Consider the following 25640-nt stretch of genomic DNA (forward strand, 5'->3'; position numbering starts at 1 on the left):
CACCATATTTGTCCTAATATCATGTCCCTATTTGATTACTGTGCAGCACATCATGTTACATTTTGTGGAGATGTATGTATGTGTGCTCAGTATTATGGAATAAATAACATGATTTGCATGTATGTTTGTGTTAACTGTCTACCATCTAGTTAAGGAGTAGAGGTTGAAGCTCTCTAGTCTGGAACTCTTTTGTTTGTCATCATTCGTAATACAGCATGATTTTATTTAGCTGGATGATCACTTATCAAAAATGGATTTGGCCAAGTTTCACATGGTCCCACAAAGTTTGTTTCTAGCCACCAGTCCTGGTTCTCAGTGTTCTGTGCTGTTATTTAACTCTAATTTACCCCTATATGTCTTCTGAGCACCCAGTAAGCAGTGAAGCATTGGTAACGCTGCTAGACAATATTGACCTCCCACAGTTGGGCAAATTCTATCACTTGGCACTGGTCAAGTCCCAAGGGTGCTGGATTAGAGAGGTTCAACCTGTGTCTGATTTTTATACATCTGGTCAAAAGTGTTCTCAGACTGACATAGTGTTTGCACACAAATCACAATATAACAGACGTGTTTACAATACCCTATGATGGACTGAATTCTTCGCACTGCTTGCAAATGAGATTTGAGCAGTGGAAAATCAGCCCAGAGGAGCTTTTTCTCCTTTATAAAACACAAGGAAGGTTCATCAGTTCTGTTATATTAGTAGAAAGCTTGAATAACTTGTTTGCTGTCAGTGCAGTTACTCGAGATTTAGTCCTGTGCTTCTGAGGTTAGAATTTGAGCCATAAAGTCAAACTTTCAAGATTAGGGGGTCAGATCCTCAGCTGGTGGCAGTTGAGCTGTAGTGATTTACCTCAGCTGAAGATCTGACCCAGTAAACATAAAGGGCACCATTGAGATTTCCAAGCTCACAGCAATTTTGTAAAGGAGGAGGGTGTTTTTTGACCATGTGTATACACACATGCATTTTGTAAACAGCCCATGTGCCAGCATGGGGTCAGCTACCTTCTGAGGTGGAGTTCTGAAATCTGACCTTTTGACCTCTACATATGGTCTAGTGCCAGTGATAATTTTTAAAGTCACTAATGTGATGCAGAGCTTTACCATTTAAGTGGTGGTGGGGTTAGCGTTACGTCTTTTGGTCACTAGCTGGTCTTTTGTTACTCCACAGGTGGCATGGCTTTGAGCAAGCTCCTGGCTGCAGGGGTGAGGAGGGGTAGGGCTGAACTCTCGCCTCATGTGTCGATGAAACTCTGCTCACGTGCCACTCTTGGCACCTGTGCTGGGCGTTGCTGACCTCTGGACTAGTGCCTCCACTGAACTGAGTTTATCACATTGTTTTTGTAATGACTGGGTGGGCCTGGATGGGGTGAGTTAAACTGTTAATAAAAACCATGTAACAATGGCAATTTGCTGGCAACAAACAAGGCAATTGACAGACACCTCAGAAAGTATTGGGAAATACTAACTTTTCTCTCGTATGGCAATGAGAGAGAATGGCCTAAAATGCAGGCAGATGTGGAATAGAGATATAAAGGAACAAAAATATGGTTGTGTGGAAATAGGTGAAAAAGGTTTGTAGTCAGTGTGGCCGTGTCTACACTAGCCCCAAACTTCGAAATGGCCATGCAAATGGCCATTTCGAAGCTTACTAATGAAGCGCTGAAATACATATTCAGCGCTTCATTAGCATGCGGGTGGCCGCGGCACTTCGAATATGATGTGCCTCGCCGCCGCGTGGCTCGTCCCGACGGGGCTCCTTTTTGAAAGGACCCCACCTACTTTGAAGTCCCCTTGTTCCATGGGAATAAGGGGACTTCGAAGTAGGTGGGGTCCTTTCGAAAAGGAGCCCCGTCGGGATGAGCCACGTGGCGGCGAGGTGCATCAATTTCGAAGTGCCGCAGCCTCCTGCATGCTAATGAAGCACTGAATATGTATTTTAGCACTTCATTAGTAAACTTCGAAATGGCCATTTGCTGGCCATTTCAAAGTTTGGGGCTAGTGTAGACACGGCCTGTAAGAGACAATTGCAGACAGATTGTTATAAGTATCAGAGGAGTAGCCATGTTAGTCTGTATCTGTAAAAACAATGAGAAATCCTATGGCACCTTTTCAGCTAACAGATTTTTTTGTAGCATAAGCTTCCATTGTCATGTATCTGTTGAAGTGAGCCTTTGCCCACGAGAGCTTATGCTCCAAAAAATCTGTTGGTCTGTAGGGTACAACAGGACTTCTCATTGTTCAGTCAGACAGTTGTTTAACATAGAGTTACGTGGCTCTCAGATGAAGGTTCTCCATATGGAGACCCTCAAGAGTTCATAACAAAAGGTAGTTAATTTAAAACCCAATGGAATAATGTGAGGGTCTGAAAATGTCTCTTCTCTCTGAAGGACTTGGCTATATCCTTGCACAGTTCACTGGACAGTCTTTTCTCAACAGCAAGCATTCTGATTTACTGGCCACCTCCTACAAGAATGCATAATGGATGCTGGCGATTGCACTCATTTGGCTGACTAGGTATCTAACAAACAGTGTGACCAATACTTTCCAGCAATTTAATAGAAATGAAATGCTGCTTTATTTTAGCTTTTTAGGGTAGCTTGATGCCTGAATTACTTGTGGGGAGTGGATAATAGGTAATGACAAAAGGATGAAATTATCAGGTGTCTTTACAGAAATCTTTTAAAAAAGCAGCAGCATTTCTTTTAAGTTTCTCACACACTTAGGATCTGTGATACACAGGCAGAAAAAGGGCACGTCGGTGGTCTTGTGTACATGTGCTGTGTAAGTTCTGACTGCTCATTAAAAATAATGGGAAGGCTTCACAAAGCATAGCCTTGGGCATGCAGAAGCACAAGGTATCAGAGGTGTTAACAGAATAATCTTTTGACTTTAAAAAAAGTCATTGCAGGTATGGCATATTTTGGGAGAAAAGTGTTATTGTGATTCATATGTGATCTTCATTTGTTAACGTTGGTTTTAGTTAGATGTACAGTAAATAGGTCATGTAACATGATTTATTTCAAATGATCCTCAGTGTTGCAGTGTTGGGTGGAAATCTAATTCATCTTAACTTTTTTTTTTTAAAAGAAAGATATATAAGGGCTGCAGAAGATAAAGCACAATGAGTTGAGGCTGGCTAAAGTGGAACAAGAAAGACTTTAACGACTACGTCACAGGGGAAAAAGAATACTGGAGAGGAAGTAGGCCTATTAATAAATGAGGAGGGAATGACATTAATGGTGATTCTGAAACGGCTGAGCTACTGAATTGCTTTTGCTATAAAAATCTAGCCTTTAGCAAGAAAAAATATAGCAGAGGGTTTGGAGTATTCTGAAACAATGAAAACCTTGCAAATAAAGGGAAACCACCGTGAACATTTTATAGAAATCAACCTGTAAAGTTACCGTGAACTCAAAGGTCCTTAAGGGAACTAACTAACAACATTTTTAGACCATGGGCAGTTATTTAAAAAAAAAAAAAAACCACCAGCCCCTACTGAAAGTATAAATTAAATGTGTGAGCACCCACCTGAGCACCCATCTTTGTTCTTGGAGCCTCACCAGGGATCTCTGTGCCACAAACATGGTATTTGTTTTTAAAAATGGAAGAGCAGTTCTATCAATTATTCTTCAGTTGACCACATAATGCTCCCAGCTACACCATGCTACCTTCTTCGTAACAGTGGAGATGCCTATTATGTTTGGGAGATTGAGATCAGAATTATGCCCAGTAAATTGAACTTTTAAACCAATTAAACAGTGGAACCATTTTTTAGAGGAAGAAATAGTTTAACAGCATCTAGGTGATCACAGAGCCATGAGCAAAAAGCAGCATGCCCTTTATGATATAAAGAATAAATTTTAGGTAGGCCTGATTTAGCAGTTCCAAAATCAATTTCAGATCCCCCTAACTTCAGTGAGTCTTTTGTCAGATTAGGGACTGTGAAATCACACTTGAAAGTGTTTATTTTGATGATACTGACGTGGGAATAATTGGACACATGCCTTCAGGCCCCTTTACACTTCACAAGTAAAGGTTCTGTTACTTCACAAATGAAGTTCCTATAATACCCCTTCCTTCTCTATCCCAAATGCTGCATCTAGCTCAGAGAATATTCCAGCATCAGAGTGCAGCTGGGGCTTCATTGCTGCAATGGTGTTCTCAGCTGCTCGCAGCTCTTGCAGTGTATAGGCAGTCTGGGTACAAGTTAGAGAAGCTTTGAGGCTGCTCTTAATTGGGGTGGGTTGTTGAGCTTCAGGGAATCCCTCAAATAGAAAGGCTGGGAGGTTGGTACTCACTGAGCTTTGTGGCAGTCCAGAGAGAGCCACTTGTATGTGAAAAGGACATGGGCTACAGAAGTGACTGTGTAGTAAATATACTGCAACAAAGTGGATATGTTGTTTGAGATTTAAAGACAACAACATACTTTCAATTCATTTGCAACATCAACAAGCTGTACTGTACTTCCAGGGCATTATCTGCTGCTAACATTTTATTGACAGTTCACATTTTTAATAATCTTAGCTGAATTTTACTTGCTCCCTGCTTGAGGGCAGAGTTTATTTGCGTTAGGTGGAGAAGATTATTGCTACATAAATAATTATATATGAACCAACATAAGGCTCACACTCAACCCACCTGAACTGCTTAAGGTCCTTAATAGCCAAGTGTTCAAACAGTCTTAATTCTGGGTAGAAATACGATGACTTTCAGATGATTTTTCAGCAGTGCCTGCTTTCATTACTACTTATATAGTTGATACCATTCAATATATATGTGATTGCCTTTAATATATGGTAATACTAGCATTTCTCCTTTCCAGAGGAGATAAAAAGAAGTCATAATTATTGCCTTCTAATTTGTTAGAATATTCCAAAATATGTTATTAATCAGTTGCAAAGTAATTTTAAAATAAGACCATGCTCAGTGCGTTTTTTGGGAAACAAAACACGCCATTATTGCATCTCTTGCCTATTATTAAAAATCTATTTAGGTAGCACACTGGTAATGTCTAATTTTAATAGGAACAGTTTTCCCAGGTATGTTATTTGGCCAAGTTCCCACAATGAGCTTCCCACAAGCATGGCAATATGCTCAGATGGAACTCATTGCAGAACTGAGGCCATTAATTCTGCTTTCCTAGTGCAGGATTTAATTTGTCTAATGTTGTGCCCAGAAACTTTATAGAGATTTCCTTTCCAGGAGCTTATATTGACTGTCTAAGACTTGCATCCAACCCTCCTTTCCTATACACTTTTTCTAGGTTTCTAGGATGTGTCTCGGTAGGAAGCAACTTCCAATAAGTAGCTAAGTGATTCATTGTAAAACACATTCAAACTTTATACCTGACTCTCTGCTTCAACTGTACAGTGTTTGAAGTGTCTGAACTCTAACAGGCAGGCAGTTCCATCTATTCTGTGTGTTACTTCCTATGGTGCTTGCTTAGAGAAGGCTGTTGGGAGGACAGATGGGAGAAGTGTTGGCTGAGTTTCAGAAAAAAAGACTGTTTTTATATTTGCATAAAGGAGCAGAATCTCGCAGAACAAATGGCATCTAGATAGACTTCAATAAATCACACACACTGTTATCCTGCCTAACCGAATGTTTGCAAGTTGTAAAGAATTTTCACCAATCTTGTAAGTGCTGTAGCAGCTGCAGTTGATCAGGCGCTACCAGAATGTATGGCTAATTACAACAGATAGGTTTCCAGGAGGTTGCCTAATTTTAGAATTATATCACTTTTGCAGCACGTAATAAGGTAGGTCCCCCTGCTTTTCCAAGAAAGCTGAAAGAAAATATGCAGGTATGAAAGACATTTGGTGCTGTTATCCAAAGGAATTTGCTATTCTCTTATGGTGTGCACAGCACTTCCATAGATTCCAGTGGCAGAAGGACCATTTTATTATTCATCTAGGTCAGGGGTCAGCAACCAAAATAGCAAGAAAAGCCATTTTTCCAATTCAGTAGAAAACTCACTAATTCAAGAGCCCCAATGCACATGAAAGCCAGACAGTTCTTAGTAACATCAAAGCATATTTTTGTAACCCCAATTTTACTAACTACGTGCACACAATGATTTGTAATGCGACACGTTTCCTGCAGGATGTTCACAAACTTGACATGTTCTATTTCCTCACACTTCTCATGTGTGTTTGTACCACTGTCTTCCTGACTTTTGCTTCTGAACCTTCTCTCTTTCTGGAGGATGCTGGGGGGAGTTATCCAACATTTGAAGATCACACATTATTTGCTATTTAGGAATGAGTTGTTGCTTTTGGGCTTTTACATGGTCACCTTTTATCAAAAATAATCAAGATGGTTTATTTTTTACTTTGTAATTATAGCATCGGGAGCCTCAAAGAAGTCCTTTAAGAGCTCTGTAGCTGCAGGTTGCAGACCCCTGGCCTAAGGTAATCTCCTATATAAAACCAGCCATAGAACTTCCCCCAGATAATTACTAGAGATGGGGTATACTTTTTTCCTAAAATACTGTCATGATCTAAAAATGATCCGTCATGGAGAATCCATCACAACCTCTTGGTAAATTGTTTGTTTATCAGTGTTAAGACATGAGTCCTTATTCAGAGTCTGAATTTGGCTAGTTTCAGCTTCTAGCCAGGAGATTGTGTTCTACTTTTCTCTGCTGAATTGAAGAGTCCAGTATGAAATATTTGTTCCCCATGTAGATACTTACACTTTAATGGTCAGCCCTTAACTGTCTCTTTGCAAAACCAAATAGATGGAGCTCCTGGAGTCTGTCATTCTGTAGCCTGTTTTCTAATCCTTTAATTGTTCTTGTAGCTCTTCTCTGAATTATCAACAATTTAACAGCTTCCTTCTTGAGTTGTGAACCCCAGAACTGGACACAGAATTCCAGCAGCAGCTGCACAAGTAACAAATAGATAAAATAGCCTCTTTACTTCAACTCAAGATCCCTCTGCTTATGCATCTAGGACTGCATTAGCTTTTTTGGTGACAGCATGACATTGGAGCTCATGTTCAGCTGATTGTTTCCCTCACCCCAAATGTTGTTTAGAGTCTCACATCCTGTAAGTATGGCTGTGTTACTTGTTCCTAGATGAATATATTTATATTTCACTGTACTAAAATGCATATTTTTTGCTAAGTGATTCAAATTGCTCTGTATAGTGACCTGTCCTCTTCTTTGACACTCCCCCATGTTTCTGTGTAATCACAAATGTTATCGGTGGTGATTTTACATTTTCTTCCAAGTCAGTGATAAAAATGTTAAATAGTGTGTGGCCAGGAACTGGCCCTTGTGAGACCCCACTGGAAACACATCCAGTCAATGATGATTTTCCATTTTGAGACCTATGAGTTGGCCAATTAATCCAGGTAACATGAGCCATGTTAGTAGTATATCCATCTGGGGTATACTATCACGTTATGTTAAGGTGTTATAACATCAAACACCTTAAGGAAGTCTAATACATAAACACTACTTTTTTATCAGTGTAATATGTATTCTCATAATAATTGAAGTTAGTGTTGTGATCTGTTTTCCATAAATCTGTGTCGATTTGCATACTTTATCATTTGCATTTTTTTTTAATTACTTGTGCCCCTTTCAGCTGACAGGCCTGTAGTTGCATAGGTCATCCTACTCATCCTTTTTAAAAGTTGGCATAACCTTAGTTTCATTTGTCTTCTGGAATTTTCCCAGTGCACAAAACTTACTGAAAATCAACATTAACGGTCCAATGAACTCTTCAGTTATCGGGTCCTGCTGATTTTACATTTTACGTAGTCTAAATGTAGTAGCTTTTCTTTATCATCCTTCAGAGATACTAGTGGAATGGAAAGAGCATTATCATCACTGTATGCAATTATATCATCCGATTTTTCTCCAAACACAGAAGAGAAATATTTACTGAATAGATTTTCCTTTTCTGTATTTATTATTGTTAGTGAATGATAATTCTGTCATTTCCATCTTACAATACACAAATACCATTGTCAGAATTCTTTTTTTTCACAATATATTTTAAAAACATGTTCTTATTGACTTTAATTTATGGGTCATAGGTTCCTCCTTTGCTTCCCTATCCAAGTTTCTACAACTTCCGACTTATATTCATAACATCAACTTCCTCTATCTTTCATTTTTACAGATTTTTACAATTAGTCTATAGCTGCCTTCTCTTTCCCTCCAACCAGATTTTTTTTAAATCAGCACAGACATTTTGCTTAACTGTGTCTTTTTGTTCTTAATTACACCTGTTACCCTTTACCTTTTTTCCTATTGAATTCTTGCTCCCAGCTGATTTCTCTCAGTTTGTGAAACTAGCTGAATTCAAGCACCAGCTATGTGGATTACTAGTTTGCATGCACGTTATAACTATAATCACATCTTGGTCCCTTGTACATAAACTACCATCAATTTTTAACTTTGTGATCTGTTCCTCTGTATCTATCAGGACAAGGTATAATAAAGAATTCACCCATGTTGACTGCAACTCTTTCTGAATCATGAAATTGCTGTCTGTAATGTTTAGAAATTCACAGGATATTTAGTTTTGGCAGCATGAGACATCCCACATGGGCAATTCAAATTGAGCCTCCCCACTCCCTCTTAATCACATAATTTCTCCCCCTATATGTTGCAGATCGGTGCCTAAGGAGCAGCACCTCCTGTTCCCTTGTGCAATTTTGTGTTCTGTAGTAGTGTTTCTCAACCCATTGTATGTGTACCCCTAGGCGTGCACAAGAGAAGACTGTCGAGCCACATGCAGCTCTTTGAGCAATGAAACATGGCTCCTGCTTGGAGCCGTGCACTCGCAGTGCATACCACCGCTCTGTGCACATGCCCCAGCACCTGGGGGGAGAGGTACATGGCGGCAGCAATGGCGGTGGCTCTGGTGAGTCCCAGGCATTGGATTAGAGCAGAGGCAGGGCTGGGGGTGTCTGGTTCTGGAAGAGGGGTGCGGGACTGGGTTAGAGCTGGGGTTGGGTATGTCTGGCTCTGGGAGTGGGGGAGGGCACTGAGCCACATATATATTGTCTCTCTGTCTCTCTAGATATATAAAAATAAATTTGTGTTCTATATCTGTCTGCATATGCCTAAAAATTATGGGTATGGGGGGTAGCTATATATATATATTTTTTTTTTTTTTTTGGAAAAAGGAGTAAAAAAAGTTGAGAAAAACTGTTCTGTAGCAGACGCAACTAATACCCAAATGTGTGTTTTATGAGTTAGGACACTGATCAGTAAGTATTCCAGAGCATTTTCTTCTGAATTATCAATGACTCAGACATAGGTAATGCTGTTTTTATCCCACCCCCTCTTGTCCACATAAGTCTATTAAACAGATTATAACCATTGATTTTAGTGTTCATGCAGAATGACCAATTCCTTGCTTTTAGGTGCTTAGAGTCTAGTGCTAGATTGTGTGCACAGCCTCTGACAAGTACAGGGAAAGCTTTTGGAAAAGAGCTGGGCTTCATGGCTATGTCTAGACTAGAGGGTTTTGTCAATAAAACGGCATCCAGATTCCCAAGGGTGTTCTGTTGACAGTAAGTTGACAGAACATCGCCCTTTATGTCAACAGCAGTGCCCTGAACATCTTTTCACCTGCCATCCTCCCGGGTTCCTTTTGGTTGCTGTGGTTAAGCATAAGGAGTGGCGGGGCAGTTGGGGCTGGCCCCTAAGAGTAAGGAAGCTAAGAAGCTCGACCTCTTCATTTGTAAAGTCTTCTCAACCAGGGGCACTCCAGCTTTACATCTCCAGTCAGCAAGTGCTGTTGAACCACTACTCCTATCACTCAGCGTGCACTGTCAAAGTTTCAGGAGCAAGTGCCTGCAGACTTGTACCTGGATTTCACGGCAGTCTTGGAGAAAGGGAAGACCGTGGCCTGCACCTCCTGCCAGATGGCTCTGGACTCATTTGACTTAATCACCAGGTCGATGGCAGGGGAATCACCATGAAATGAAATGCCTGGATAGAGGTGTCTGGTGTCCCTTCAAAGTTCCAGACCATGATCCAGGACCTCCCTTTTGAGTGTGTGCATCTGTTGTTTGAAGAGACAGAGATGAGGTTGCACAACCCTAAGGGACTTCTGAAAGACTCTTAAATCAGTTGGTATCTACAGGCCAGTGCTGCAATGCAAGCTGTTTAGCCCTCTGCCATCCTTGTGCTTCTCCCAGGGTCTCCCTCATCAGGACCTCTCCCACAGGTGGGGCAGAAATAATGGTTGTGGGCAGCCTTCCCTCTCCTCCTCAGTCTAGGGCTACTCTAAGCCACCTCCTTGCCATAAGACCAACTTTTGAGGGTGTTCCTAAGAATGGAGGTCCAGTCCAGTTCCTGGATCTCTCCCTGTCCCTTTGGCACTTGTCTATCCCACTTCTATCATCCTTGGACCAATATTACCTGAGACTGTTGGGTCCTCAGCATAGTAAGGGTGGGATATTCCATCCAATATTCTACCCTCCCACCTTCCCATGGCCCTTCCCCATCTCTCTTCAGGACCATTCTCTTGAGCAACTCCTCATTCAGGAGGCTTAATCCCTCCTAGAGTTAGAGGAGATAGAGGGGGAAGGTAGGTGGGATTTAGAAAGGAGGTGAGCAATACATCTTGAAGGATAACAGTCACAAAGGTGAGTAACCAATTTTCCTTCTTCAGTTGCTCACATGCATTCTGATAGGTGACATGCAAGCAGTTTAGCTGAAAGAGGGGTCAGAGATCACCGTGTCGCTGTCTGGAGGCCTGCCCTGCCATACATCTCATCATCCCTCAGACAGCCCCAAGGGTACCACTAGAGGGAAAAAAGCCTTCTGACCATCATGCACAGGTTGTGTACACCTGTTGGAATGGATGTGAGCAACACATCTTGAAGAACACACCATTTTGTGGCACCCTTGCTATGTAATCTCGGGTGCCTTTTACACTGCTGCCTTGCTCACGAACAGCCTCCAGCCTGTAAGTTGCTTCCAGCCATCTGTGTGTGCGCTGCAGCCTCCAGCCACACCTTGGCTCTCACCAGGTTAAAAAAATATATAAAAATTGGGTCCTCAGCAGGTCCCAAAACACTCGTAATACTTACAGCTTCAACCAGGGATATATGTCCTGTGCTGCCCAGCATTTATCTGGACACTAGGGCTCTATTAACCCTTTTATTTCTTTAAGGGAATAATAAGCACACAACCTCTGGCCCCACTTGGAGTTTCCTTGACAATTAAACTCGATCACGTTGGGACTAAAAAAAACAAAACAAAGTTAAGTTTATTATCTAGAAAGAGATTGTGAGTACAAGTAATGAGGCTGAGAAGTGAGACATGATTACAAGAAAAATAAAAATAAAATGCTTACTGAAACCTAATTTAGCAAACTGTATCAGAGACTCTCTGTGTCCGTCTGTCTGTCCGTCTGTCCATCCCAGGGTGATTTCCCCTCCTTTTATAATTTCAGTCCTTCTTGTAGAAAACATTTCTGCCTAGGCACTAGGAGACAACGAGTCTCTGTGGAAGATACTGGAGTCCCAGGACGGGATACGTGGGAATAGAAGCAATCAGGATTGCCTCTCTCTGATAGAGTCCCTGGGGAAAATGTAGGGGCCCTGTAAAATATATGCCCTGGACCCCCACCAGTTTTGCCTGGTGCTCCAGTTGGAGGTGGGGTGCAGGTGTTTCCCTAGCTCCTCCCAGCACTAGAGCTTGGCCCAGCAAGGATATCAGGGCTATGCCCCACTCTGCCTGCCTGGTATTCCTGACAGAGAGCAAGTGCCTGCACCCTGATCCTTTCACTGTCAGGAGTGCCAGCCTGGCAGAGTGGGACAAACCCATGACCCCTGGCTGAAGCCCCGGGCAGAAAGGAGGGTCAAACCCCAGGCTCTGCTGTACAGAGGGAGTGCTGGCGCAGGATCAGACCCCATGCACTGACCCTTCCCCTGGATGGAGTCCCTGATGGGCAGTGGGACAGGCACTGGCATGGGAGTGGAAGCAGTGATTGGGGACAGTCCATGGCAGAAGGAAAGGGATCAGAAAGGAGGGTTATATTGTCAGAGCAGCCTGAGAGCAAAGTTTATTGTGAAGCATTAGCAAGCTGTGATTCCCCCTTTCGGTTTTTCCATGTGAGAACTTCCTTTGTCCTCCCTTCCTGCATACTGGCTCTGTTTGCTGCTTCCATGCAAATGAAGCACAGCACGCATTCCTTTATTTAGGACAGACCTGTTTGCCAGCTTCTGCCTTGGCAGGCCTGTGGGGTTGGGCATATGTGTTGATAACACCAGACAGGGTGATCTGTACGGTGCTACCACAGTGGAGAATACTGACCAGGAAATTCTGAGCTTTCAAATGGTCTCTTACAAGGCATATTTTGTACGAAGGTTATTACAAGAGTAAGAATGCAAGGCTATATTCTGTCACCAGCGCTTTCAAACTGGATTAGTTGGGGGTGTGGATTGAAGCCTGGCACAGCTTTCATTGAGGCTGGAATTCACCCGCTCTGAAGACATTTAAGGATGTTATTCTTGAGAAAATGCTAAGGTAAGGAGCCTGTGTGGTGCTGCCTGACTGGTCCTTGGAAATAATCATTTGTTATTAATTTATTATGTTGCCTTTAATAGGAATCCCAGCATCAGTATGTAGCAGGTTCTCTAGGGCTGATTTGCAGAGTAATTTGTAATTAGGGACTCTGAATACAGCCTGAATACATATTCTTGCTTATTATCTGCTTGTCAGAGGCTCAGGCCATCACTTCTGAGACCAGATCATTACATATCTCTCTTCAGACTCAGTATAACCATTGTCTCCACAGTTCATAGGGGACTGGCTAGGCTGTAAAGTTAATAAATACCTCACTCTAGGGGGAGCACCTGCCATCTAACAGATGTTCCAAAGTAAATTGAAGTTGCATCTGCTCACTCGTTTCTGGGGAGAGGTCTGTGAAATATGACAGCTAGAGTCACATGCTTTGAAGAGACTTGAATAACCTGGACTCTTAGTAGAGATTGGGGTTGGGATTTGTGTGTTGTCACCCATAGCTTCTGAGAGGTATGGCTGCTAACGTAACTCCTGTTTTCAAGTCTTTGCTCTGCTCCCTGTTTGCTTCTGGGTAGATTGTGCAGTATTGGTGATAGGATCCTGAATGGACTGGAAACCAGCTATTTGAGTGATCATTTCTCACCAATATACCATGTCTACGAAGATGAAAGTATCTGGCTAGCTTTTGCCATTTGTTCTTTGAGGGAACACTACATAGCGAGCATTAGCACTCACTCAGCTGGGAGTTCCCACCTGGGAATTCAGTCCTCTGAGCAGCTTCTCACAGCCTTACTCTTGGGGATAACGGTAATGCTTGTTTACTTTGTCTGCTATTTGTCTGACTCTGCTTTTGGCTTTGTTTGTTCAAGTAGGCCATGCAATGTGTGAGTGTGTAGGCTCCATAACTGTGACACCTGCAAAAGGCAATAGGTGCTGTAATAAATAGTACAATAAAAATAATATTGGAAATGGATCTCCTGTGGTCCACAAGCATTAGCTGTGACAGGTGGGTGTCTCTTATGTTGATTGAGGCAGCAGGAGTCAGCTCTAAATTGCTCTTATGTACATAAAAGTTTGACTAAATACCTAGGTCACAGTTATGAATCCTTGGCTCTCCACACAGACAGTTCAAGAGGTTCTTTAGTGAGCTAGCAAGGAGAGCTTTATAGAAAGTGTAGTGCCTCTGAGTCAATTAAGAGGTGAAATGAAGGAACAGTGGAAGAGAAGATTGCTTGGTAATCCTGTAATGGGAATTTTATATGTTAAGTATCACTGGTATATTCATCTCCTGAAAATCTCATATGCTAGAGATTTAGTCTATCTTATAGTGATGGAAGAAATCCAGACTCAGATCACTAAAGCAATTAAATTCTCTTGACACAGCTTGTGTATCAATCTCCTCCCCCCCAAGCCTCCCTTTCCACAGGTGAAGATATTGTCCTGCTTCTAAGTAATTGTGCTGCTGAAGGGAGTGGCACCCCAGGAGTCTCCTCAGATTCTCCAGCTGACTCAGGATCAATGTAAGCTAGAGTAGCCCAGGGCAACTAAAGAGGCTGTGATTAGAATAGCTGTAGTACAGCAAAACCCAATACACTTTTTCTCCTCTGGCCATGCCTCCCACATGTAAATGAATTCTTAATACTACCTGATGTCTAGGGGACAACTGGATAATCACTGCAGCTGGCTTTTTTTCCACTTTGCTCCAATGGAAGAGCAGGCCGTGGGACCTGAGCAGAAACCAGAATCGGGGCAGACCCTCTAAACAATGCTTCGTGGCAGACTGGTGCATTTACTCACTTTTTGTTTCTTTAATTCAATCAGTGATATATTTCCCAAAGGAATGTCCTCAACATAGTATACTTATGTAAAGGAGCATCAAGTTGGGCTGTCTGATCCCCAGAGTGATTATAAAAGTATTTCCTCTTAATGTGAAATATTAGCATTTCAGAGTTATGCAGTAGACCCCCGAGATATGCGCACTCGAGTTGCATGTATCTTGGGTTAACGCGAGTCTGAGTGATAGGGAGCTGGTGCCAGGTGCCAGCTCCCTGCCACTCAGAGGAGAGGGGAAACTGATTGATGTTTATGTGCTGGTCAGTTTCCTGGCTCCTGTCAGTGGTCAGGATCTCATCTGGTGCCACTGACAGGAGTGAGGAAATTGACCAGGGCAGCAGCCCTAGTCAGCTTCCCAGCTCTGCAAGTGGAGAGGAGTGGGAGCCAGACTACCACCTGGTTGCCAGCTCCGCTCAATTTCCTTCTGTCCTGTGAGTTGAGAGGGCATCCCAGAGCCAGGCTGTCTGCTGCCCACCACTCACAGGAGACAGGAAACTGACCAGCACTACTGCATTGGTCAGTTTCCTGGCCCCTGGCCAAGTTGCGCAAAATTTGACTTATGTGGGGTTGTGCATGAACCCTCTTTTTTACTTCATTTCATTTTCTATTTTAAAGAGAAATTATTGGAGCTCAGTGAGCAATCTCTGAGTTGGTGCTGGCCCAGAGCCTGAGGGGAGCACTTTATCTTTCCAGAAGGATAAGTTTGAATTCTTGTTAGAAATTCAGTTATTTGTTTGTCTGTAATCACCACTTCCTGGTTTCTCGTTCTACTCAGACATCCACATCACTGTTCTTACTCTCACCCAGAAGAAGAGGATAGGCTCCCCCAAGGCAGACCCAAAGCTGTTTTGAGAGGCTTCAGTGTGTGACAAGTATCAGTGCATCCATTCTCTGGGCAGTAGAGTTCCCTAGGACAGGCAGGTTTGGAGTTCCGGGTTTTGAGCCCAAGTGCAAACATTATCTGTTGCTGTAAATGGGCTCTGAGCATAACTTTGCAGATCAACATTCCCTGACCACTGGTGATTGTCTCTAATTGTGCCAGGCCTGAAAATGGAAACTTGCCTCCAGAATTCCCCCAATCTTTGGAAACTCTCCTGCAACTAGATTGTGTTGGAGCCAGTGGATCAGCCCCTCATGTCAACCCTGCCTTTGTGAACCAAGAATGGGAGCAGTTGTGTGTCTTTTATACTAGTTGGCAGGTATGTAAGTAGCTAAGGCCTGGTCTACACTGGCAGTAGCATGTAGGGTACCTGCACCTGCCTGCTGCAGGGAGAAGCAGGCTGAAGGCACCCTGTGGTACATGGCTAGATGTGGCAGTGTAAAGTTCTGGTGGAGAGCCTGCATACCCTAAGGCTGTGGCCTGTTTTACTCTAGTTGCTTAAGCAATGCCTCACTATCAACACAGGTGTGTATACCCCAGGCAGGCAGTTATCAAGCCTTTGTGCTCTGCATGTTGCCATAAATGTGGACAGAGTTAAAGAAATGACGTTCTCATGTCTGATGTCAGGGTGATAGAGCACAGCTGAGTTTGTGGTTGAATCTAACATTACTGTATGTGAGCTGCTCTGATTCAAATTGATTGGGCCATGGAAAATAACAACAGTGGAGTGATAGCAGAGGAGGGAGACTCACAAAATTAATTTTTCTGGCCTGACAGAAGCTATTTTCTCACCTTATGCTGCTCAGACCCAGGCACTGTTGCAAAAACTGGAGGTAACGTCACTGCAGAAACAGCCTGTGATGTCACACCCCAAGCTAATGCAGGTACTTTATTTCAATTGAATTTGCTGTACAGTGTTGTATGCTAGGTCTGTGTCCCCAGACCTTGTTGTCTTAATTGGCAGCTGATGTCTGTTCTCCTTCTTTTCACTTCTTAAAAAAGGAGGTGGAGCCATAACCCTCACTCAGGTTCTCAGACCAGGATCGAAGGAGAAGATGAGCTGCAGCTAATCAGACTACATTGAAATTCATGGGAGCGAGGTCTTTTACACTGGTGCCAGCAGCATGACGGAGGACAATGAAGCGGTATACTGTCCCTTTAAGTAGGTCACAGAAAGCTTGGGGTGGTTGTTATCAATGTCCACCTTCTGTGAAAAAGCTGTCAACGCCGAGCTCACTCCATTTACAAACAGGCTTTTATTAATATTGTCGGGACTGAAAATTACAGAGTTTGACACTAATAGGATTAGTTAACTTCTGACTTCATTACTCGAGTGTTATCAAAGGCCCCTGGTAAATATGCAATAACTCACTAATACCTAAGTATTATACACCTTCTGAATCTGTTATTAACAATCCCTCCTGGAGCCCATATGTAGAGGATGGAAACAGTATTGTAGAAGATGGCTATTCAGACTCCAGAGAATTACCTCACATAGAGCTGTAAGTAAGGATGAACATCCTCTGCTGGTATTAGCAGGTTAGGGAATTTTCTAGCAGAGCCAACTTCAACAGAATATTTTTTTTTTTTAATTTAAATCAGATTCATAAGGGGAAGGGCTTGTTGACCAACAAAATTTCAAGATTCATTGCTATCCAAATAATAATCAATTGCATATTTAATTTCATACTGCCAATATGCTGTGCTGTTCAAGTGTTTAAGCATGGCCTGAGGGATAGTGGTTGTCAGACTCAATCTGAAATTCACGATATAGGTTTGTTGTTTGCTTACATTTTTAAGGTCTCATCCATAGTCTAAAAAATACGGAACTGCAGTTCATGAAAATAGAGATGAAGAATCTCAGTTTCTCAGGCACACAAGTCTAGAAGCTCTGATGGTTTAGGTTTGTGCTTACATTAGAGGGAGTTTTATTTTTCTCTTTGGGCTAGATTCATTGCACTAGTAAAGGGGACAGCGGAAGGGCAGGTTCCACCTCCCCTGTTCAGGTTAATTCCCCAGATAGCCTAGAAGAACCACTGAACCTTCCTGTAGCACTAACCCATGTGGGCACTGGGGCCTCTAATCAGTGCAGAATTACCAGTGCACTGGACCAGCCTGGTGATGTCACTCTTCTGGTCATTCCTGAATCACCATGCTCTGGGCAGTTGCTCCCTTTACTTCCCTCTTCCCTTGATAGGTCTGGCTGACACTCAGGCTACATCTACATAACAGCCTTATTTCAAAATAAACAATAAGATGGGGGAAGAACAACAGTTGTCTCTATGTGTTTACCTGCGTACGTGTGCACGTACATATGTCTGTCTAGCTAACAAGCTATAAGATATTATGGGGTGGGGTGGAGATGCCATGTCTCAAAATTGGCAGCTTGTGACTTTTGAATGCCTTATCATGCAACACTCCTGGCTGGGATGAAGTTAATGAGCAGGGAAGAACTCTGTTAGAAGAAAAGGGCCTAAAGCCTAATTCTGTGGTAGTCACAGGTTAGCAGTGTATAAACCAGCCATGGAGCCTCAGCGAAGCAAAGGCAGAGCAGATTGTCAGGGCTTGTTCTGCAGAACCCCTTTTTGTTCCTCTTTGAGGGAAGATTCTTTTGTTTTTGTAGAACTGAGTTTTGCTTGAATGTTACTGACACTTGAAACTCCCAGGCAAGCTCTGCTTGTGTGAAATGTGGCTGCATAACCATACAGATCACTGGAGGCTTTCCATGGCAGACAAGATGAATGGTGCCTACCCTGTCTGGAGTCATATTCATTATGCCCTTTTTTCGTGTTGTTAAAGTCCCTGGATTCAATACAGTGGGAATGTTACTCTGCTTACTTGCAGCACCACAGTTATACTGATGTAATTCTGTTGTGTACAGCAGGACTGAGTCACTAATAGCCATGGAAGGCCCTGCTCCTGCAGTTCCCTTCAGTCCTGTTTTCTCTTCCAGTTACATATGTATCTGTCTGCAGATTTTTTTAAGGAAAATTTAGACTTTTATTGAAAAATCGCTGGCAAGTAATTTCGCTCAGTATTGTATCTAATTCTCAGCCACGTCCCAGAGCTGTGTTAGCTTTTTAGGGAGCCTATCCCCTCCTCTATTTCTCCTATGAGGCATTTGTGGCGGCTTTTGCCCCTGCAGGTTTTGGGGTGGGAAAGGCAAAGGCAAGAGGAATGATTGGTGTCCCATGTTTCATCCCCTTCTTCAGCATTTGGTTTGGGAGGAAGTTGTTTCCTCCTGCAGCTCAGTGTGGGTGGGGTCATCTCTGCCTGCCTTCCTCCTGGCAGGAAAGGAGCTAGGCAGGACTGGGATAACTGGATCCAGGAACAGGCAGTTTTCCATTTCCTTGCTTCAGGAGGAGAACACTACCAGAAGGCCACTATCATAATACAATTATATATAAATATAATTTCTCCATTTTGCATATGGTTGGCATATGATATTCCATATTGTCTGGCATATGGTATGGATGGCATATGGATATTGAGGACGGCTCTTCTTCTTTTTTCTTTTTTCTTTTTCCTTTTTTTGTCCTTTTTCAATTTCAATCATTACCATTTGATCTGACAATGCTCTTCTGCTGTCATAGAAGTATTAATACTGGCTTTAAGGGAGCAATCTGTTCATTTTTACTGATTCCTGGACGATTTGCCTGATCAAGTCTCTGTACAGAAAAAGGTATTTCTAGAATATTTTGGATTCATGCTGAACACTGACACAGGGAGCTAGAGAAGTCCATCGTAGGCTTGGTCTGTGGATGAATACTGTCGGGTAACAGGGAGATGATCCTGGTCATAAGAAAAAGGAGGGTGTCCCAGAAACAAAAATCCAGTTCTTACTGGAGGTCATGGGGATTTCTTTTACATATGTCCTTCAGTGAACAAGAGTTACAGTACCAGTAATCCCTTTCACACCTCACCTATCACATCTGTTGGCAGAGGTCAAAGTCCCAGTGTTTATGTCCTGCACTGGTGAGTGTAGAGAATCGGTTCATTTGAAGGAATCCTTATGTCTGATGCCAACCGAGGTGCTGGGAGGAGGTCATTCAGATCCCAGTTTAAGCCAGGGAATAGTTGTAAGGGAGAAAGAGCAGCATCCACAAGATGGAACACATTTTTTTTTTTTTTTTAGTTTTCATAAGTACTGTTCCTTCCATGCATAATAACAGACTTACCAGAGGCCATGTGTTGGAGGAGATGTCTAGAACACAAGTCCTATTCAACTTAGTCATAAATGATCTGGAAAAAGACATGAACAGTCGTGCAGAAAAATTTGTGGATGATACAAAACTGCTCAAGATACTTAAGTCCCAGGCAGACTTAGAAGAGCTACAAAAGGATGTCTTCAGACACACTGACTGGACCACAAAATGGCAGATGAAATTTAATGCTGATAACTGTAAAGCAATGCTAAGTGGAAAACATGACCGCAACACTACATATAAAATGAAGGGATCTAACTTAACAAGAAAGATTGTGAAGTCATTGTGGACAGTTCACTGAAAAAAATCAACTCATTGTGCAGCTGCAGTCAAAGTGAATAGATGTTGGGAATCGTTAAGAAAGGAATAGATAATAAGTCAGAGAATATCATTTTGCCTCTATATAAACCATGGTACACCCACATCTTGAGTATTGCACGCAGATGTGGTTACCTATGCTCAAAAAAAAGATATATTGGAATTGGAAAAGGTTCTGAACAAAATTGATTAGAAATATGGAGCAGGCTTCCATATGAGTAGAGATTAATAAGATTGGGATTTTCAGCTGGGAATAATGGTGACTGAGAGGGGATATCATTGAGGTTTATCACATCATGACTGGTATAGAGAAAGTAGATAAGGAAGTTTACTTGCCATTTACTCCTCTCTCATAACACAAGAACTAGGGGTCACCAAATAAAATTAATAGGAAGTAGGTGTAAAACAAACAAAAGGAAGTATTTTTCACATAACTCCTTGCCAGAGAATGTTGTGGAGACTGTGATTTTAACAGGATTCAAAAAAGAACTAGATACGTTCATGGAGGTTAGGTCCGTCAATGCTATTAGCAAGATGGGTAGGAATGGTGTCCCTAGCCTCTGTTTGTCAGAAGCTGGAAATGAGTGACAGAGAATGGATCTACTTGATGGCTAACTGTCCTGTTCAGTCTCTCTGGGTTGCCTGGCACTGGCCAGTGTTAGATCACAGGATACTGGGCTACATGGACCTTTGTTCTGACCCACTGTGGTCATTTTTATATTTTTATCCCAGTTCCCACCTTAGATGCACACTTCTGTGAAAATCCTATTTTTAATGGATCTGTGGACCTTAGCATGATGAGGAACTGGAAGATTTACCTACCTTTGCTTATCTAAAAATTTATTTTCTTAAGTAATTAGAAACATAAAATTCTGGAATGGAGCTGGAAATTGCCATCCAAACTTTTGTGTCTGCCTTGCTAGGGGAAATCCCCATGCTCTGCAGTTGTGCTTTTTCTCAGAATACATTTAATGCAATCTGTAATTTTAGAAAGTAGACGTGAATTATTCTGGCCCTGGAAGTTGCATTAACTGGAGGGAATTTGAATGGTTGCAGCATTCTTGTGATGCCAGTGACTGAAGGCATGATTCTGCTCCCAAGCTGCAAGGAGACTGAAATATGCATTGGAATGGATCTTATGGACCTTAATTGTCAAAGAAAGGAAATTTTCAGGTAGCCACAGATGCATTGTCTTATTATTTTATGCTTTACAATGGCCATCCTTTGTGCATCAAGTTCACCCACTATTTTTGAGTCTGTCTCTTAAAGCTGCAGATACAAAATGAAATATTCTTGTGCCATTACAGCTGTCAATGTACATCCCTAAAAGCAGGCCACAGAAACTGTGCATAGCTTTAATTACTGTAACCTAAAAGCATGACCTATGTCGCAAGAAACCACACATACCAATTTTGGGATTATACAGGGTTTTTAAAATCATTCTTATACAGAAAGCACCTTCTAAGGGTTAGCATGGAGGTGTGCTTGAGAGGAATGTGTTTGAGAGGGTGCTGGAATTACCATAGCTCAGTGTTGGGGAACACCCAGCCAGGGGTCTGGATCTGGACCTCAGCTTGCCTAGATCTGGACCCCAAGGCTTGGGGCTCCCCACCCCAGCATCCAGCCCTCGGCAGGGCAAGGGGTAGGGAGCCTCAAGTCACACATGCCAAATCATGGAGACCAGGACTGGATTTGGCCCATGGTCTCTGCTGGGGATGTGGTGGGGGTGAGGGTGGCAGGAAGCAGTTCCATGTGACTGCTGCTGCTGCTCACTGCATTTCCCAGCGGGGGGAGAAGAGAGGAGGCAGCAGTGGCAACTGTAGGGCTTCCTGGAGGCTTTATCCTGCTGCTCTGATTGATCAGACTTTTGGCCAGTCAGCGCAGTGGAGGGCAATGCCTGGGAGTGGTTGGGGGAGAGTGCAGAGCCATATGCACTGGGGTGCTGCCCCGGTAAGCTAGACCCCTCTCTCCCAGACCCCACTCCACTAGGCTGGTCCTGCCCCTTCCCCCCCTCCCACACTGCCTCACCTCCACCCTGACCCTTCCTTCCAGATCTGCACTGCAAACCTTTCTGCACCTGTTCACCCACCCAGACCCCACACTCCCAGCCTGCTCCTGCACCTCTTCCCACCTCAAAGCTCACCCCTCTCGTGCACCCGCCATGGGTCAGAGCCCTACCCCCAGCCTGTTACTGTATCTTCCACCCCCATCGAACTTGTCATTTTTTACCTCACTAGTCCCGGCTCCACTAGGCTCTGGGGCTGGTGTGGGAGAGGGGTGTCTCCTTTTTTGTTTGTGTTTTGTTTATCAGTCAGTGACCCCCACCCTTGCCATAGCTGCTGAATTTCCTGGAAGGATACCACTGAGCCCAACTTTTCTCATCATTCTGCAATTGTAGTTTCGGTAACACTTACTTCAAACAAGCCCCTTCCTGTCTCAAGGGAAAAGGGATTTATTTTACAAAAAAGGCCATGAAAGGGAGGTCACCTATTTCTGTTAACTCTGTCCATTAGCAGGGCTAGAAAATTGAGATTAGCAATTGGACTGATGGGGAAAGAAGTCTTCAGAAATATTCATTTGGTATAGGTAGAGCTTTTCAAGGTGAAAGCTAATTCTGGATATTAACAGCTATTGGTCATCTCCTAAATGTGTCTGAAGGCAGTTTGTTATTTTGTGTGTGTATTTACATATGTACTGATAAACATTGTGTTCCTAAAAGCAACAAACTGATGGTAATGTCGTTAAACAGCATTTATTCATAAAGGAAGCTGGTGCTCATTGATCTTCATTGTAAATGAGATTTTTTCCCCTTTAGCAAAGTGCATATTGTTTTTAAAGCTGTAAGAACTTTTAAAATAACAGAGCAGAACTATTTCTAATTTAGGAGTACTGACATTTGGTTTGATATTATAACTGTTGGGTAGAGATTTGTGTTGTAAGATTTTATCAGTCTGTTCTCTGGGTTTATTTTATACCGTGTGAAATAAAATTTGTTTCCTATCTCAAATTTTTAAAAAAATATTTTAAGGCATGATAGTGCTCCTAGATCTGAATTTTCAGAACAAATTTTTGTTGTAACACTGATACTACATGTTTGATATATGTGACTGATTCCTAGAATAGAAATTGGAGCTGTCGTGGCCAAGAATTCAGAAGTTTTTCTTAGCTAAATCCCAGTGTCTCACATCAGTGTGGAGGTGGATTGCAAGATCCCTACCTGCTTCTGGGGGCATGCATGGTACCTGTCAATAATAATCATAAGAATAATAAGAATGCTAAGCATAATGTGGGGATATAGCTTACTTGTGGAGTGTATGCTATGCATGTATGTATGAGCTTGTCTACACTTGCCCCCACCTTCGAAGGGTGCATGGTAATCAGGGCCACCGGAGATTACTAATGAAGTGCTGTGGTGAATATGCAGCACTTCATTAGGCTAATTTCACCCTGCAGCAACTTCAAAGCTTCAAAATTTTGAGGAGTAAAGGGCCTTTGAAGTAGTGCGGGCACTTCAAAGTGCCTGCAGCTACGTGCTACATGTGGCTACATGCATGCCAGCACATGAAAGTTTGAAGCTTCGAAGTTGCCGTGTGGGATGATTATCCTAATGAAGTTCTGCGTATTCACTTCATTAGTAATCTCCTGTGGCCCTGATTACCATGCTCCTTCGAAGCTGGGGGCAAGTGTAGACACAGCGTATGAGTTCCTGGGTTCAATCCCTGTCACTTCTGTCTTTTAATTTAGCTTGCAGAAGAGCAGAGTGAAGGGTAATTTGATAGCCTTCAACTTCCTGATGCGGGGCTCAAAAGAGGATGAGAGAGGCTGTTCTCTGTAGTGATGGATGGCAGAACAAGGAAGTTACAGATGGGAAGGTGTAGGTTGGATAATAGGAAAAATTATTTTACTAGAAAGGTGGTGAAACACTGGAATGTGTTACCTAGAGAGGTGGTGGAATCTCCATCCCTGGAGGTTTTTAAGTCCTGGCTTGACAAAGTCCCAGCTGATTTAGTTAGGGGTTGATCCTGCTTGGGGCAGGGAGCTGGATTAGATGATCTCCTGAGGTCCCTTCCAGCCCTAGGGTTCTATGATTCTATTTATTTTTCTAATAATGTCTTCATAATCTTTCTCTTCTTGAGGCCCTGGATTATTGCAGTGTGATTCATTCTTTGGTGATTTGTAGAGTACAGGTAACATTTTCAAAAGTAGGTAAGTGATTTAGATGTCTAAGACCATTGAAAGTCGATAGGAATTAAGCTTGGAAGTCACTTTGATGTATTTCACATTTTAACTTTGATCACTGTAAAACAGTGCACTCTACAAAAGGACTCCATGTGAAGGCCTCTTCCGTGCTATAGTTAGAGCAGGATCTAGTTGCTCAGAGGTATAATCTGCCAGGAACATTTTACACCGATTTTTTTTTCCAAAAAACTGCACTTGTGTGTTTCAAGGTGGTGACTCTACTCTGTAAAGTTTTACATTGTTTGCATCTTAAAGGTTGGAGACAGTCTCTCTTCCTCCAAGACACCACAAAAATGGTGTGGGATGAGCTTGATGACTCCTTCACATCCCTTCCAGGTGCCATATCTGTGAATGTATAAGATGAGGATAGGTGGGGCACATGAGTTTAATGCTCCTTGCTGGAATGTTCATAAGGCAAATGGCAGTGTATGTTTCAGTTGACTCTGAAATTCGCTTCTTCAGGTTGTTTGACAGAGACATGTATATTGTCTGCCAGGGCACCATGCAAGGCTCTTTCTGTACCGGAGGTTTTGCCAAATGTGCGAGTAGGTGGGTCAGTGCTAGTTTGATTTTGAACTTGTAATTTTTCTTTGTACAAACACTTCAAAGTACATTTTGTGTACACTCTCTGATTGTCATGTTTTAACATCAATACATTCCCAAAAGAGAATTCTAATGGGTCTGTCCAAAGGCTGAAGAAATTCAACCAGGGCAATGGCTAATGGCCTTCTGCTCCTTTCTTTGTTGGGACTGTATTAGGTGACTTCTGAGTACCGGCCTGGCTCTGTCAATCTGTTCCTTCACTTCCCTGGGTTAGTACTGAAGTTGTAAGGACACTTTATAGAGCTGATGTGCATGTTTGTCTCCATCTGAAGGGTTTGAACAAATGCAATTGAAATATTTCAGAAACCCTGCTTGGTGATATTTGTACAGACAACCCTCAAAATACACCGCTTCAAGTTATGTATAACTCACTTTAATGCGAGTTAAGTACAACTTGAAGCTGCACTATGGCCGTCAGCCTGCCTAGCTGCCTGCAGCTGTGGACAGCTAAGCAGGCTAAGAGCCCTTTCTCCCTGCCTTCCCTCACTCTGATACTGGCTCCGAGGAGCGGAGGGGAGTCGGGAGCCAGGCTGCCCTTGTTTCCTGGCTCCCCTCCACTGGCTAGAGCCAGGAAACGGACCCAGACTGCTGCCCGGGTCAGTTTCCTGGCTCTGCAAGGGGAGGGGGGCCAGGAGCCAGGCTGCTGCCTGGTTCCCAGCTCCCCATTGCTTGTGGGACTCAGGAAACTGACCAGCTCATGCCTGCTCAGTTTCCCAGGTCACCAAAGCAGCAGGGAGGTGGGAACCAAGCGACAGCCTGGTTCCCAGCTGCCCTGTGCTGGCGGGAACCAGGAAACTGACCAGAAATGAGCTGGTCAGTTTTCTGGGCTAGTCAGTTTTCCAGGTCCTGCAAGTGGCAGGGAGATGGGAGCCAGGCTGCCCCCTGGTTCCCAGTTTCCTGACACTCTAGGACCCAGGAAATTGACTGGCCCTAGTGGGCTGGTCAGTTTCCTGGCTCTTGCAAGCCCAGGGGAGCTGGGAATGAGGCTGCAGACTGGTTCCCATCTCCCTCTCACCTTGCACAAAAATTTGAGTTACATGGGGGTTGGAGGAACGCAACC

General features: G+C 43.0%; 1 protein-coding gene across 1 annotated transcript in view; it reads left to right on the plus strand.

Annotated features, from left to right (window-relative positions):
• PCDH11X (protocadherin 11 X-linked) overlaps positions 1-25640 on the plus strand; it is a 381583-nt gene that overhangs the window by 129884 nt on the left and 226059 nt on the right. The gene's annotated exons all lie outside the window — the stretch shown is intronic.

The sequence above is a fragment of the Carettochelys insculpta genome, chromosome 13 (assembly GCF_033958435.1).
Source record: "Carettochelys insculpta isolate YL-2023 chromosome 13, ASM3395843v1, whole genome shotgun sequence".
NCBI lineage: Eukaryota > Metazoa > Chordata > Testudines > Carettochelyidae > Carettochelys > Carettochelys insculpta.